This window comes from Mauremys reevesii, linkage group 7 (genome assembly GCF_016161935.1).
Source record: "Mauremys reevesii isolate NIE-2019 linkage group 7, ASM1616193v1, whole genome shotgun sequence".
NCBI classification, from domain to species: Eukaryota; Metazoa; Chordata; order Testudines; family Geoemydidae; genus Mauremys; species Mauremys reevesii.
In genome coordinates this window covers 55,153,197-55,166,802 of record NC_052629.1, presented here as the reverse complement: position 1 = coordinate 55,166,802, position 13,606 = coordinate 55,153,197, and positions in this window count along the sequence as shown.

The window sequence follows — 13,606 nt, the reverse complement described above, 5'->3', positions numbered from 1 at the left end:
GTTTAAAAGGCCAGGTCTGTACATTGCAATCTGCTCATGTAAACCCAAATGGTGAAGAATGTCAGGTGATGTAAAATCTAATGCACTGGACATAGTAGTAATGTAATGTTTAGTGCAGGAACTGTAAAAATGTGAACATGCCTCACTAGTTGACCAGTTGCCCTGGCAGCTGTACAGGGAATTTTCTCAATATCCCCTAAACAATCTTGTTATACTCACTTTGATTTTAAAGAATTACTGCAGTCTACCTCTGCACAGCTTGCCTGCTTCAGCATAGCAAGTCATTACAGTTTTGCAGGATATGGAAACAAAAAAATTAATCATGTATGATTTTCTATGCTCACAGATGTTTTGATGCATAATGTTCTGCCAGTTCCAACCTAATTTTGCCATAATTTTCACTTCTCAGCTATCTATGGAAAATAATATACAGAAACTACAATATGGATTTCTTAAAAAAAAAAAAAAAAAAAAGTCCCTGAAAGCAGAATAATTTTTCTGGATGATCCAGGACAGCGGTCCCCAACACAGTGCCCGTGGGCACCATGGCGCCCAGTGGGGCATTTATGTGCACCCGCCTACTTCCTAGCAGGGGAGAGAAGCCACAGCCCTGCGCCTGATGGGGACAGAGAACTCAAGCTGCGGGTGCAGTGTTCTCTGTTCCCGGCAGGCGCGGGGCCCGCCTAGTGCCAAGCAGGGGAGAGAAGAAGGGCCGGCTCTAGGAATTTCGCCGCCCCAAGCACGGCAGCACGCCACGGGGGGTGCTCTGGCGGTCGCCGGTCCCGCGGCTCTGGTGGACCTCCTGCAGACGTGCCTGCGGAGGGTCCGCTGGTCCCGCGGCTCTGGTGGAGCATCCGCAGGCACGCCTGCGGGAGGTCTACCGGAGCCGCGGGACCAGCGGACCCTCCGCAGACACGCCTGCGGGAGGTCCACCAGAGCCACCTGCTGCCCTCCTGGCGACAGGCAGAGCACCCCCCGCGGCATGCCGCCCCAAGCGCGTGCTTGGCATGCTGGGGTCTGGAGCCAGCCCTGGAGAGAAGCTGTGGCTTCGTGCCTGCTGGGGACAGAGAACTCTGGGGCTGCAGGCGCCGGTGTTCTCAGTCCCTGGCAGGCACGGGGCCCCGGCTTAAGCCGGAGAGAAGCCGCGGCCCCATGCCAGCCAGGGACAGAGAATTTCGGGACTGCAGGCTGCAGGCGCTGGTGTTCTCAGTCCCTGGCAGGCGCGGGGCCGCAGCTTCTCTCCAACTTAAGCTGCAGCCCCGTGCTTGCCTGGGACCAAGAACAGCGGCGCCCGCTTGGCAAAAAAAGAACCACCAATCCACTCTGGGACCAAGACAAAGCAAATGTCAGAGTTGGAGGGAAGCACTGGGAACGTTCTGAGTCACTCAAATGTAGGGACCAAGGGCCAGAGCCCAGTTGGTGTAAATTGGCATACATCCCTTGAAGTCAACAGAGCCTGGGGATCTGGCCCCTCCAGATAGTCGTGAAGGCATTTAGTGTTGCTCTGACACACCAATACACCTCATCAGCAGAATGTTCTCTGCTGACCTCATTCCAGCATTACGCTTGGTGCCTACTAAGGCACCAAACGGCAGCTGTCCTGGATGCAAGTCGCGCTTTAAATCCCATCCCAACATTGCGCATGCCCTTCTGAGGGCTTCCAGACAGTCGACAGCACGTTCACAAGTCCCAGTCGGTTCTGCCATTTGACAGGCGGCAAAGTGACTTGCCCAAGTGGCAAATCCAGGGACAAGTGTCCTGAATCCCAGCCTGTTCCTGCTCTACCCATTAGACATGCTGCTTTCGACAGGAACACATGAGTGTATTATTGTTGCTGGGGCGGGCAGTGTCACAGCAAGACTCTGTGGAGCTGGGGGTGCTCGGACAGGTCTCTCTGTGCCAGTCAGCACCGACTGAATTCGTATGGATAGAGACAGGGTTGGTAGGCCCCCAGCCTGAGTCTTCTACCACTTTGCCATATCGTCTGTTGGAGAATGCAGAGCCCAATTCAAGCCAGGTTCGAGTTGCAGTCTGTCAAGGAAGCTATCTGACCTGACTACCCTGTGCTCCTCGGGGCCCATTTATAGATAATGAACGGTCCTGTGATGTTACAGGGGGTTACTGTTGTGTACATGAGAGAAGCACCTAGGGACTGTGCCTGAGATCAGCCCCCCCCCCAGTGCCAGGCACTGTACATATACATGGCGAGAGACCATCCCGTCCTGGAAGTGTTTACCATCTAAATCAGAGGTGGCCCCTCCCCTGCTGTCCCCCCTTCCCTGCAGCCTCAGCTCACCGCACTGCCAATGCTCTGGGTGGCGGGGCTGTGAGCTTCTGCTGGGCAGTGTAGCTGCAAGAGCTGCTGGCCTGCCCTGGTGCTCTAGACTGCGCGGCAGCATGGCTGGCTCCGGCCGGGCAGCACGGCTGCCAGTCCTGGTGCTCTGAGCAGCATGGTGAGGGGGTGGGGAGAGGGAGGGTTGGATAAGGGTCAGGGAGTCCCGGGGGGCAGTCAGGGCCCAGGGGCTTAAGCCAAGGAGAAACCACGGTCCTGCACCTGCTGGGGACAGAACTCCGGGGCTGCAGGCACCAGTGTTCTCAGTCCCCGGCAGACGTGGGGCCTGCCCAGTGCCCAGCAGGGGAGAGAAGCCGGGGCCCTGTGCCTGCTGGGGACAGAGAACTCCGGGGCTGCGGGCACCTGTGTTCTCTGTCCTCGCGGCTTCTCTCCTGCTTCTCTCCAGATTCATATATTATGTAATATTAAATATGATGATTTTTGTATTATTTAATGTACAAATACAAAATAACCCTTGAAAAATTGTTGGCGCTCGCCACACTCTTCTGAAAACATGAATGTGCTACTGGCCACAAAAAGGTTGGGGATCACTGATCCAAGACATTGGTCTAGGACTTGGGAGGCCTGAGTTCAAGTCCCTGCTCTACCACAGTCTTCCTGTTTGATGTTAGGCAAGTTGAGGCCAGATATGAAAAAGTATTTAGGCACCTAGTGCAATTTTCCAAACAAACCACCTAGATGTGAAATTTCCATCATTTCAATGCAAGTTAGGCACCTAAGTGACTGAAAATTTCCCTAGGTGCATATTGGCATCATTTAGATGCCTAAATACCTTTTTAAACCTGACCCTTCATTACTCTGTGCTTCAGTTCCCTATCTATAAAAATGGGGCTCATAGCACTTGCCTACCTCACAGAGGCAATGTGAGGATAAATACATAGATGACTGTGAGGTACACAGATACAATGGTATTGGGCCCATATAAGTATCTATGATAGATTGGATTGTAAGCTCTTTGGAACAAGGACCATCTTTTATTCTATGTTTGTACAGTGCCTAGCACAATCAGGTCCTGGTGCATGTCTGGCATCCTAGGGGCTGGGCTAATACAATTAATAAACAATAATTAGTATTCTTCTTATACTTCCCATATCCACCAGAAATCCAAAAATGCTATTTTTGAATCACAGGGTTCATATTATACTTTGTATCTATAAAGAGCCTTGCTACTGATACGTTTTATGAATTGGAATATCTGTTTGCCAAGTGACTGATCCAAAGCCCATTGAAGTCAATGGAAAGATTTCCATGTAACTATGGGACAATTAACTTAAATTAAAAAATAAACCACTTCTAAACTTACCAGGTGGCCTGGAGCCTGATACTTCTCTCATATCTTCTGGAATCTGCTCTATTCCAATCTCATCCTTTTCTCTTCAGGTTTCTTACCCACTGCGTGCTGCACTAAGGAGTGGGGGCCAGGCTGTAGGGTAGAGAAAAGGATTAAAATTATATTATTCCAAACAATATTAACTTGACCTACACAGATCTGTTCAGGCATTGTTAAAAAGTTTGCAAATGTGTGTACATTTGTGTTGTCTTGTGAGGAGAATTAAACACCCTTTGAAATGGTTAAATATACAAACAAACAAAAAACCTTCTCTGTGAAATCTGACCTCTTTATTGCTTTTCATTCACTGTTGGCTCTTGTTTCTTGCTGGGATGACTTGCTTGAAGGCCTCAGATCAGTCTGTTCTCTTAGGTGTTGTCCTCTGAGGCATGACTACTCTGTCAGATGAGTAGTTAGCCAACCTGCTCTCTTCAGCCTTTTTGTTTATTTCAGAGACATTTAAATAATATTTCTAGTCCTGTCTATACTATGGAACTTTCCTAAGATTCTCCACTGTGTTGTTAACCCTAGTTTGAGCAATGTTGGGAGAACTACCTGTAGATGGGTCTCTGGAATTTTTAACATCATGTGAATTAGATCTGCTTAAGAACAAAATAAGCCCTTCACTAAGGCTCCCAATTTTGCTCTCTCTGATAAAGCAGAACCGCTCTTTGCAACAGTGGGAACATTTCAGACAATTCCTCTTGTTGTAGATACAGTCCCTTAAAAGCATGTCTCACTTATGGGTTCTAAGCTGAACGTATAAGTGAGAAGAATTATAGTTCCTTTTAAGTTTGTTTGATATTTTCAGCCATTTAAAAAATGAAGATTGAAGACCAGTCTTGAACACTATGTGACACAATCAGTGCAAAGATGTGGGATTGGCTCTTGACTTGAAGTTCCAAGGAAGATTTGGGGGCAAATCCTAAGTTATAGTATAAATTGGTATAACACCGTTTATTAAATATTTCTTTTGATTAGTCTAAAGAATAAATATATCTGCAGCTGGGAGAGAGACTGAGAAATTTGCTAAGGCTGAAAGGTCACTAGTTTGAGACAGTCTCATCAGTAACTCACCATGAGGATTGATAATCTTTCTTGTCAGGGCATTTCCAGTTAATTCAGTGTTTCAGTCCAAGTTGTCAGTGGCAATTGCTGGTCTGGAAAGCTTTTCTGTGCTTGCTTTTGAGATCGTCATCACCCACTTGAGAACCATGAAACTCTAAGGTGGAATCTTCCTTACAGGTTTAAAGCCTCGGAGGTGCCGGCTATCTCATTAGGATAGTAAATGTTTTGTTTGGTGAGAGGATTTAGAGTTGTTTCATATTAGCAAGCATTCATTTTTTCCCACCACAAACTCTCACTTAATGCCACCACCCTCATCAATAATAGTTTTTAGCCTTCTCTTTTTAGGGAATGTTATTGAGAAGCTGGAAGCTTTTTTCTTTTCAAGGCTGGCAGCTTCTTGGATCGGTTCCAAACTGTCTTCAGGTTGGCCTGCAATACAAAGATTTCACTGATGAGTGATCAGTGATCACTTGAGTTGTAGTCATTGTTCCATCCTGATCATATTTGATTTGTCAGCAGCTTCTCTAATAGTTTGGACCATTGGGTATTGTAATTGCTATTTTGGGATTGTCTGTAACTGGTTTTCAGTCGTTCAGATCTCCTGGAGTTTGTACCCAGATATTGTCTTGTAGTGTACTACAACATTCCACCGTTGCCTCCATGTTATTGTGTACTCAAAGATTTGGGGCAATTAATTAATGAACTTACCGTCAAAGTTTTATCTAGGTTGAAACCTACCAATCTGAGACCTCCAGCATAGGAGGCTTTTATGACAGCTGCAGAACCAACAAATGGTGGCTTTGAGCCTGGTCACCCAGTAAAAAGTATTGGTAAAGGAGATTGTATGGAGGACAAGCTGAGGGCAAGAGGAGGTGAAGTCAAGGTGTTTCTATGACTGGACTATACACTAGCTTCTTTGCTGCCCATTAGAGGTCTTTGCAACCAGGGCTCAAGTTAGGGCACTTGGAAGCATGAAAATCAGGCTATGTAAGCCACCCCCCATAGAATATTTGGTTTGGAGGTGCAATCCTGGATATTCTTCCTTTTTTCAATGTAGTATTTGCATCTCTAAAGTGTTGTGCAGCTCACTAAGCACTTCACAATACCAGCCAAACAGACTTTATTGGTGTTCACCCTTAGAACTATAGATTATCTATAGTAGAGTTCAAAATTCTGAGACCCCTTCTCAACAGACGAAAATTGATATCATTCCATAAAGTTCAATCAAAGAATTTAAGATCAGAAGGGACCATTATGATCATCTAGTCTGACCTCCCACAAGATGCAGGCCACAAAAGCTGACCCACCCACTCCTAAAATAATTCTCTCCCTTGACTCAGCTGTTGAAGTCCCCAAATCCTGATTTAAAGACTAGAAGTAACAGATAATCCTCCAGCAAGCGACTCCTGCCCCATGCTGCGGAGGAAGGCGAAAAACCTCCAGGGCCACTGCCAATCTACCCTGGAGGAAAATTCCTTCCCAACCCCAAATATGGTGATCAGCTGAACCCTGAGCATGCGGGCAAGACTCTCCAGCCAGACACTCAGGAAAAAGACTTTCAATATCCCAACATTGACCCTCGGTACTAATTACCAGTGGTCACATGTTATTGACCTATTGACTAAATCACGTTATCCTATCAAACCATTCCCTCCATAAACTTATCAAGCTTAATCTTAAAGCCAGAGAGGTCCTTCGCCCCCACTGTTTCCCCCGGTAGGCTGTTCCAGAATTTCACTCCCCTGATGGTTAGAAACCTTCGTCTAATTTCAAGCCTAAACTTCCCGGCTGCCAATTTATATCCATTTGTTCTCATGTCCACATTAGTACTGAGCTGAAATAATTCCTCTCCGTCCCTGGTATTTATCCCTCTGATATATTTAAAGAGAGCAATCATGTCTCCTCTCAACCTTCTTTTGGTTAAGGAAAACAAACCGAGCTCCTCAAGTCTCCTTTCATACGACAGGCTTTCCATTCCTCGGATCATTCTAGTGGCCCTTCTTTGTACCCGTTCCAGTTTGAATTCATCCTTCTTAAACATGGGAGACCAAAACTGCACACAGTACTCCAAATGAGGTCTCACCAACGCCTTGTATAACGGGACTAGCACCTCCTTATCTCTACTAGAAATACCTCGCCTAATGCATCCCAAGACCGCATTAGCTTTTTTAACGGCCACATCACATTGCCGACTCAGTCATCCTGCGATCAACCAGGACTCCGAGGTCCTTCTCCTCTTCCATTACTTCCAACTGGTGCGTCCCCAGCTTATAACTAAAATTCCTGTTAGTCATCCCTAAATGCATAACCTTACACTTCTCACTATTGAATTTCATCCTATTACTAATACTCCAGTTTACAAGATCATCTAAATCTCCCTGGAGGATATCTCGATCCTTCTCCGAATTGGCAATACCTCCCAACTTCGTGTCATCCGCAAACTTTATCAGCCCACTCCTACTTTTGGTTCCAAGGTCAGTGATAAATAGATTGAATAAGATTGGACCCAAAACCGAACCTTGAGGAACTCCACTGGTAACCTCCCTCCAACCCGACAGATCACCTTTCAATACGACCCACTGCAGTCTCCCCTTTAACCAGTTCCTTATCCACCTCTGGATTTTCATTTCGATCCCCATCTTTTCCAATTTAACCAGTAATTCTTCATGCAGTACCGTATCAAACACCTTACTGAAATCAAGATATATTAGATCCACCGCATTTCCCTTGTCTAAAAAAGTTCATTTTTGGGGTTTGGCCAAATACAGGTGTACTGCTGGGGGCAATGCACCTTTCTTCTGTCTCGCCTCTTGGGAAGGGTCAGCTATAATAGCTGTGTGTTTTAGGCAGCACGGGAACTACTTCCTCTTCCTGGCCTGTGGGGATAGATGGGGAGAAGGCAGAAGCATGGCTCTGCCTCCCCTGCACACCAGCCTGATGAAAGGAACAGGATGTGCTATACTAAGTGATATGCATACTAACCTGCAAACTGGGTGATTAGAACAGAGACTTAGCCTTTTAAGACCCCGTTCATCCTAGAACTCCCTGGGGGTGAGGCAGATTGTGTATTTTATAATCTGGTCCTTAACATTATATTAATTGTACCATTGCCTCCCTCATGGTATTGCTGCGCTAGTCTAAGAACCTCTATGGTCTTGTAATAATGAATATTTTTTTTAATTTGCTCTGGTTTTCTGATAAAGGTTGTAATTTTACTCTTGTGACTATATTATTAATACCACAAAATGTAATAAAGGATTAATGATGTGTTACAGTCGTAGAGCTGGAATAAACCTCAGGAACTGTAAAAGCTAAGGTCGATGAAGTCAATGGAATCCTGCACCAGAACAAGGGCCCCTGCCTGTGGTAGGAGTAGTATTTAATTATATTACAGTGCTGTCCAGGGGCTCCAGCTGAGAATGGGGCACCATGGTGCTAAGCACTATCCAAATATATGGTACAGTCCCTGTAATAAGGAGCTTACAAACTAAGGGTGAGATACACAAAAGGACTTTGCTGCCTAACTGCCACTTTAGGCGCCTTAGTCCCAGAATCAGACTCAACTAGGATACCACAAAAACTCCGTTCACCTGCCTCCAAATATGATACGTGCCTAACCTTGCTTGGAGCCTACATTTTTGCAGTAATATTTCCCTAGGTACACACACAATAGCTGGGGGGTGAGAGGGGATCCTTCCTCAAACTTTTAGCCCAGTAATGAGGGTGCTCACCTGTGATTAAGCAGATTACAGGTTCAAGTCCTCTCAGTGCCTGACAGGAAAAGGGGTTTGAAAAGGGATCTGCTACCTCTCAGGTGAGTGCTGTAATCACTAGGTTGTAGGACATTAAGATACAGGATTCCCTCAGCCTCTCCTTTTGAAGCTGTTCTCCTGTGAATAAATGTGTCACCGGGCCAGAGAGAGAGAGCAAGCAATCAGGAAAATGACTGTAGCCTAATGCTTAGAGCAATCATCTGAGCTATGATGATGCACCTCCCCTGCTCCAGTAACTTTTTAAATTATTTATCCATTGTTGAACAGTTTCAACAGGAGAAACAGCGTGTCCCACCTCAGAAGTATCCCATAGCCCAGTGGTTAAGTCACTTACCTGAGACTGAGTGGTGGATCCCAGTTCAAATACCTTCTTCCCCTCATTGGAGGGGGAACTTGAACATGGGGTCTCCCACATTCCCAGTTAATACCCTACCCACTTGGCTAGAAGTTGTAAAGTCATTGTCCTTTGGCTTCTTGCAAAAATGGCACAGATGCTAACGTTAAGAGAGGGTTTGCAGTAAAAAATCATAAGCAGGAGGAGGCACCACTTTCCAGCTAGACTTAGGCACCAAACTCACAAAGAGGGGCAGGGCTTAGGACACAACCCTCCCTCACTTTGGCAACTCTCATTGTCTAGCTCAGGCGAGGAGCATGGTGGCTTTTGTGAATCCCATTGGTAGACACCTGTCTTCCTCCATTATTGCACAGATGCCTGACTCAGGCTTTGTGAAATCCCAGTGATTTTTCTAGGCACTTAAAAGTTAGGCTTGGTGATGCTGAGAATCACCGTGACTAAGATCCTTTGTGAATCTAGCTCTAAGTAAACAAGAAAGATAGGGAAATAGAGGCACAAAGAGGATAAAATTGAAGTCTTCTGACTTCTGGCATTTTAAAACATTATCCACTAATCCTCACGGCCTGCCTTTGGAATTTCTGTTCTGAACTGAGACATTAATTCCTCCCATTCCCCTGCAGTTGTACAGGTGCATGGGGGCAGATAGGGATGAAAGAGTTCCTTCCCCCACGCCACCACCACCCCAACACAGAGTAAGATTTGGCTCAAAGACTTCGTGAAGAATTTCTTTATGCCACACTTACATTAAATATATGTAAACTGCCAATGAGAGCAGTGGGTTCAGTAGTTACTGTGGTCCCAGCTCTGCCAATCTTATTTGTAATAAATGGAACCTGGCTTGTGCAGTGAGGCTCTACTCACCCTGAGGTTAGTTTGGCAGAAATGGGCCCTATGGATATGTACTCTATTGTATATTTTTTTGTTAAATGTAAGTTGTATATGTATGTAGTTTAAAGTCATGGAAGGTAGACAATCTGAATGACAAACATTCTGAGTACAGCTAATGCACCCCAGAGTGGTGACACACCCAGTAACTGCACAATAATCATAGAAGTTATAAAATTACTTAACAAACAGACAACGTGATATTATAGTGAGCTCTCAGCACTCAACTAGCCAATTTTTGTGTTAGAATTACTTTCTAAAGGTGTTATCTTAAAAAAAGAGGTTGTGAAGGTGGTGGTAATAATAATAATGATAAATCCACAGTCAACATATAGTGTTTCAAAGATTGCACTATGGACATTTATGTTTGTTTCTTTAAATAGCCACCTAAGGTTAGTCTCCTAAATCCCTGTGTAGGTATTCAACTAAGTGGACTGATTTTTCAAAAGTGCTAAGCATTCACAGATAATAGGTCCTTGGCACCGAGCTCACTGCAAAATCAGGTCCCTTATCAGTAAAGCTACATCAGCGTGGAGTAGGCAAACTTCAATCAAACCAAAATCAATGAATATCAATAAACCTGCTTTCATATTTTTCCCCTTTTACTTGAAACTTTTTCCAGAGATACTGGATAGGTGCACTTGGCTCTAATTAACAATCATAGTCCTGTTGCAAAACCATACCAGAAAAAAGCAAATAAATACAAATATATTTAAGGAAACTGATTCAGAAAATCTACATAAAAGTTAAACATTTCAAGGAAATCAGAAAGGCAAGGAAAGAGTTTTCACTAGTTCTAAAACAGAAGATGGGCTTGTATAGCCAGCTAAGCGTATGTGGGCATGCCAGTTTTTATTGTGATAAATGATGTTTATGTACATATAATCAGGAAGTGAACTGAGACTACTGTTTGATTAGATGAACTGTAACAATGGATCACTTGAACAATTGCTGAGCTAAAAGTATGTAGATTAATAGGGTTCATTTTTCTTAAGTACTAATATTTGTTAAATTGCTAAAGAAGAAATTGAGGCCAAGAACCTATGTGAGGATTCAAATTAATGTTTTGGTAATAAGTAGTATTGACTAAAAGTATAGGATAAAAAAATTAGTAGATGTATTATAAATAAATGGGACATCCATTGCAAATAGTCCTGATACTGGACTGCCTTAATTTCTTCCCATTTTGACATTAGAATGACCAGAAATACAACCCAGGGGTTTTCTTTGCATTTTTTCCCAAGCAAAGTAACAGACTACCTTCATGTGTGTCCGTAGTTCAGATTTAGGGCCTGATCCTGCAGCTCCAGCTAAAACAAAACACGAATCAGTGGGAGTTTGCTTGATCAAGGATTACAGAATTGTGCCTTTGGATAGCTAATGCTTTTTAGCCTGTGGCAGTCCTAGAATAAGCCCATGATTTTTTTTTAAACATCAACTATCCCAATTTCATTGCAAAACAGAACCTGCCTGTTTAACGTTTTTATATTATTATTATTATTTATTTTATTATTATTTTGTTTTTTGCTCTTTATAACTAGGTGTTCTTGGAGAATCTCTTTTTCTATTAATATTCCTTTTGGGTTTATTTTCCATTTCTTCATTGAGTAGGTTAAGAAGAACATTTTGACCAAACGGCTGTAATAGGTCCTATTTGCATTTGGCAGCTCAATGGAGTGGCTGTTCATCTTAGCTATATACTACCTAAGCATTTTTCATTCAGAACAATCTCCACAGCTGTCTCGATTACTGTTCTATATAAATCAGAGTGCATTTAGAGTTCTGAAAAAGCTTCCAATAAACTTTTGTCTATGTCATAAAACAATCCCCCGCCCCCTTGGCACCATTCATTGCAATTTTTGGATTAATATTAACCAAGTGATTATTCTCACACTTACTGTTCATAATTTAAATTCATTCCTATGTGATGTTGAACTCATCTATCCCTTTTTGGGCCACAGAGACACAATGCAATTTTAGTGATAGGTAAAAGCTGGATATTGATATTTAGGGATACATGACAAGCCTTTATTTCTTGTGGTTTTGAACAACAGTATAATAAATGCTGCAGGGCACTCAAAGAAACTGCTTTCAGTGGAATTTTCTGTGGAGATGTTTGTATTTGTATTTTGTATTTGCAGTCTTCAGTGATCATGTTTTTCACATCAACTGCATGTTGTTTTTTAAATCAAAGCAACATTACTACAAAGATAAAATATACAGTTAGGAATGCAAGTTTTAGATGGAGTATTATGTTCAAGATCAAAATGCAGTACTTATACATAAGAATATACACAAGTAACTACAGCATTGTTCTATATAGAACTACATATAAAATTATATATACAATTATTTGGTGTAGTATGGGGGGGGCAGTCCACTTGTGTATAGGTCCACAAGTAGATGTAGAATTTGTATACACTAGTAGGTGCGTGAGTATCTGGTGCCCATTCTCGCATTTGGGTAGCTATGATAGTGATGGTGCAGAAGTTCTCATCTTTGTTTCTTAGGTGTTCGGGATAGCTCATTAGCTGAATGCCTGATTTCATTAACCCGTTCTTGGCACTGACCAATTCAGTAGTAATAATGGACCAAATTCTAAATCTCTTACTCAATGCTTATTCAGTTCTTCTTCATGCAAAGTTCAGGGATTGTCTATGCTTGAAATGTTAAAATGCTGCTGTAGAACTTCAGTGTAAACAGTATCTATGCTGACAGGAGGAGTTCTCTCATTGGCATAGGTAATCCACCTCAGGACCGCCCAGAGGATTCAGGGGGCCTGGGGTCTTCAGCAGCGGGTCCTGGAGCAAAAGGACCCCCCACCGCCGAATTGCTGCCAAAGACCTGGAGCAGAAGAAGCTCCGGGGGCCCGGGCCCAGCAAGAGTTTTCCGGGGCCCCCGGAGCGAGTGAAGGACCCCGCTCCAGGAGCCCTGAAAAACTTTCATGGGGGCCCCTGCAGGGCCCTGGGCAAATTTCCCCACTTCCCCCTCCCCCGGGGCAGCCTTGATCCACCTTCCCGAGAGGTGGTAACTAGATTCTTCCATCAACCTAGTTCTGTCTACACAGGAGATTAAGTCGGCTTAACTACACCACTCAGGGTGTAGTTTCATCACATGCCTGGGAGATGTAGCTAAACTAGTTTAATTTTATACTGTAAACCAGACCTTAGACCAGTAAAAATACTTGGGACTTATATAAGCTATGGTCTGTTCCATGGGACCTTGTGTGTCTAAGTGTGGGATGATGTGGGTGGAAGCAGGGTGATTGTTTAGCCTAGATTTGGGTTCTAGTCTCAACTTTGATCTAGATTTGGATTTTGAGCACTTCAAAATTCAGGAATGTTCACACCTTGGGTTTTTACATCAACATTTTGCAAGGGCAAAGGGTCCCCTGCAAAAGGATACAGTTCTGCAACTGGATTTTTGTGCATTCCTGTTTTTCAGTTCCCAAGTTTTGGTTCAGGACAATCTCCCGTTTAATCAGAGGGTTTTGCATTTGTAGGGTTTTCTCTTGTGGAGCTGTAGTGCAACAATGAACCGGGGCACAAGTTAGGCCTGCTCTGACTTGTGTTGGGGCCTCACTAGCCTCAGGAAATATGGAATTATCCCATGTCACCATGGGTCCTGTGTCCAGCAGAGTTCAGCAGAATAAGAGGATCTAGTCCTAGGTATGATTATACCCTTTTACGCTTTAGATCTGAAGGAAGGCAGCGTATACTGTAAAACAGATCAGGGAAATGCAGTTAAACTTTTTAAGCAGTCAGTTTTACTCTTCATAAAGCCTTTGCTCCTGCTGTCAGCAGAAATAAAATTCACTGAAGCACAGGATAATACGAAAACGC